Raw genomic sequence first — 3,720 nt, 5'->3', positions numbered from 1 at the left:
GACAAAACATTTTTTGAGCATTCAATTAATTGAAAATAATGATTAAACTGAAACAGGCTGTTTTTTAGCTGATCCAAATTTTAGGACCACATGCCTTTAAAAGACCAAATCTGTGCAAAGATGTGGATTCATTGTCATTTTCTGTCAGGTAGACTAGTCACACGTTGTGATGGCAAAGGCCAAAAAACTCTTCCTTTTTTAACCTGGTCGAGTTGTTGAACTGCATAAGCAGGGTCTCTCACAGCACGCCATCACTGCTGAGGTGGGGCGCAGTAAGACAGTCATTTGGAATTTCTTAAATGATCCTGAGGGTTATGGAACAAAAAAGTCAAGTGGAAGACCCAAAAAAATTTCATCAGCACTGAGCCGGAGGATCCAATTGGCTGTCCGTCAAGACACTGGCGATGCTGGACCCAAATTAAGGTACTTACTGGTGCTGACTGCAGCCCCATAACCATCAGACGGCATCTGAGACTGAAGGGCTTCAAAAACAAAAAACGTCTTCAAAGACCTCGTCTCCTTGAACACCACAGAATTGCCCGTTTGGACTTTGCAAGAGAGCACCAAACATGGGACATTCAAAGGTGGAAGAAAGTTTTATTCTCTGATGAGAAAAAATTTAACCTTGATGGTCCTGATGGTTTCCATCGTTACTGGCATGACAAGCAGATCCCAGCTGAGATGTTTTCTACGCGCCACAGTGGAGGGGGCGCCATAATGGTCTGGGGTGCTTTTTCCTTCAGTAGAACAATGGAGCGTCAGGAAGTGCAGGGGCATCAAACGGCCGCTGGCTATGTCCAGATGTTGCAGAGAGCATTCCTCTGAGGGCCCTCGTCTGTGTGGTAACGACTGGGTTTTTCAACAGGACAACGCTACAGTACACAATGCCCGCAGGACAAGGGACTTCTTCCAGAAGAATAACATTACTCTTTTGGCCCATCCTGCATGTTCCCCTGATCTAAATCCAATTGAGAACCTTTGGGGATGGATGGTAAGGGAAGTTTACAAAAAATGGACAACAGTTCCAGACAGTAGATGGCCTTCGTGCGGCCGTCTTGACGACTTGGAGAAATGTTCCCACTCACCTTATGGAAACGCTTGCATCAAGCATGCCGAAACAAATTTTTGAAGTGATAAACAATAACGGCGGAGCTACTAATTACTGAGTTCATGTTTGGAAGTTGGATTTCTGTTTTGGGGGGGTTTAGTTTTTTTTTTTGAGGTGTGGTCCTAAACTTTTGATCAGCTGAAAAACAGCCTGTTTCGGTTTATTCGTTGTTTTCATTAAATTGAATGCTCAAAAACTGTTTTGTCTCACTCCCATTTCTTCTTGTTGCATGTTGAAGCTCTACTTGGAACCTTGTTAAGATCCAGCCATGCTAAATATGATTTTTTGCCATTTTTCAAGTGGTCTTAAATGATCAGGACTGTAGTAATAGTTCCTTTTACCCAGGCTTTACACTCCCCTATTGGTCCCTGCTCTCTCCCTATAGTGTGGATAATGCCTACCTATCCTTTCTCTATACTATGAATGATCTTTCCCTGAACTGCTCAATAGTTATTTTTTTCAGAATAAAGTCTTTCCTAAACACTGTACCTAGCACCTGTCACGTCTCTCCCTGCACTAAGTATGGTGGAAAATGGCAGAAACCAAGATGGCTGAGGCTATCTATAGGGCTGTGACATCACAGTGGCTTGTGGCTGTTGATTGGCTGCATGCATGGCATTGTGGGTGATCCCTCGTTCTCAGCGTTCTTAGTTCCATGTTCTAACATGTGCAGCAGCCATTTTATGAAAAAAATAGGATTTATTGCCACAAAGCTCAAGGAAATTCAACTTAGGTACGAATCAAATTTTTCGGAAAATGGGCGTTTTTTTTAAACTCTGAATATTATTGCAGTATTTCAAGCTTATATTTCACTGTGACAAGTGCAGCAAAGGCCCCAGATGTAGGGTCTTGCCAAAAATGGGTGTTTTTTTTAAACCCAGAATATTATTGCAGTATTTCAAGCTTGTATTTCACTATGACAAATGCAGAAAAGGCCCCAAATACAGGATCTTGCCAAAAATTTGTGTTTTTTAATACCAGAATATAACAGCGGTATATAACGTTTGTATTTCACTGTGAGCTTTACCCAGTGGCAGTATCATAGCCCATAAAGGTTTATCCGAGGCGTGATTATTGCTGATTGAAAAGCTATTTGTTTATCTGTTGCTATTTTCTGACTCAGGACTAGTTGAAGATACTCTGCTGGTGCTTGGGTTAGAGGGATCTTACAGGGTCCTCCTTGCGGGGGGCCCTTGGGTCTTCGAGTTTGATTGTGGGTTGGTGTACTTTTGACCTGCAGGATGGCTCAAGGTTTGGAAGATACAGTGCGACTTCTTGTTGCGACTGAACATCGGAAGGAGGCTGGTTTGGACCGTGCATGATGTCTTGAAGAAACTGGATTACCTTAAGGTAGATCAGGTATTGGGGTTGCAGGATTTTTCTCGCCAAGGCATTTATGATATTACCTTTGTTTCTGCAAGCTTATGTGAATGTGTATTCATGGATCTGAAAAAGATGAAAGAAGAAGGACAGAATGAAACCTTGAGGAAAGTATCAGTGCAACCACTTTTTGAGAAGAAAAAGGTGACTGTTATTGTTCATATGTACAACCCCAAGGTACCTGATGAGGTTGTGAGTATGTTCTTGGCAAGATATTGTGCAGATTTGGAATTTGTGGAGAGATTGAGGAATAAGCATGGTTATCTGAACTGTAAAAGGAAGTACTTGGTTTGTTTGAAACTGGATGCTAATATGCCACATGGTGTTAAAAGTATACCCAACATGTTTTCTATTGGAGGAGAGAGAGGTTTTTGCTTTTACGATGGTCAGATTCGTTTCTGCAGACAATGTAAAGCATATGGGCATATCCAAGCAAATTGTCCTGTAAATGGTCAGTGTTTCAGAAAATGTGGCCAGACTGGGCATGTGGCTAAAGATTGTAAGTCTCCTAAGGCATGTGATGTATGTGGGAGTGGTGGACATTTAGCAAAACAATGTTTTGTCTGGAAAAAAGCGAAGCAAACATATGCTGATATTGTTGGAGGTTCTAAGGTTGATTAAGCAGGAAGAGAGTTTCCTAATGAAAGCAATCAGGAAAATAAGAGTAATGAAAAGGTTTCAGGAGTTTCTATTATTGTCTCTGGTGGTGGTAAAGGAAAAGTGGAGGCAAAAGGTAAGTCGTTGGCTGGTAAAAAGGGGAGCCTTGAAACTGTTAATGAATCTAAAATAGAGACTCAGATTGTTAGATTGTTGCTCAAAATGGTGGACAAAAGGTGGAGACAGAGTTTGTGTCTTTGAAGGAGGCATTTCTAGTGAGGCAGCAGGTAAGGAAGATATATGTCTAGACCCTGTTATTGGAGAAGGTGAAAACATGGAGTGTCAGGAGGAAGGAAGTGAGGATGATGGGATTATGCCAGGGCAGCAGGAATTACAGAGTGAAAAAGAGGTGGGTGAACTGGATAGCAAAGAAGAGATTGATGAAGATGTGGTGATTGGTTCCCAAAGAAAGCATTATAAGACAGGTGGTAGTTGGTCAGGAAGGCAGTAAGATACTGTTGATCTTGGAATTTATTATAGTGACAGTGACTCCTCTGAGGGGTCGTCTGATGTTGAACACAGCTTAAGTAGGAAGATTGGTGGGTATGACAGCAAATCAGACAGCAAATGGTGGG

The 3,720-nt window shown here is 41.9% G+C and overlaps 1 pseudogene; it reads left to right on the top strand.

Moving 5' to 3' along the window:
- Positions 1–2,127: 2,127 nt before the first annotated feature.
- LOC121000117 lies at positions 2,128–2,296 on the top strand (annotated as a pseudogene).
- The last annotated feature ends 1,424 nt before the right edge of the window (positions 2,297–3,720 follow it).

This window comes from Bufo bufo, chromosome 4 (assembly GCF_905171765.1).
Source record: "Bufo bufo chromosome 4, aBufBuf1.1, whole genome shotgun sequence".
In the NCBI taxonomy this organism is placed as follows: domain Eukaryota; kingdom Metazoa; phylum Chordata; class Amphibia; order Anura; family Bufonidae; genus Bufo; species Bufo bufo.
Note: the sequence above shows the minus strand (reverse complement) of the source record. Positions and strands in the feature narration are given on the sequence as shown.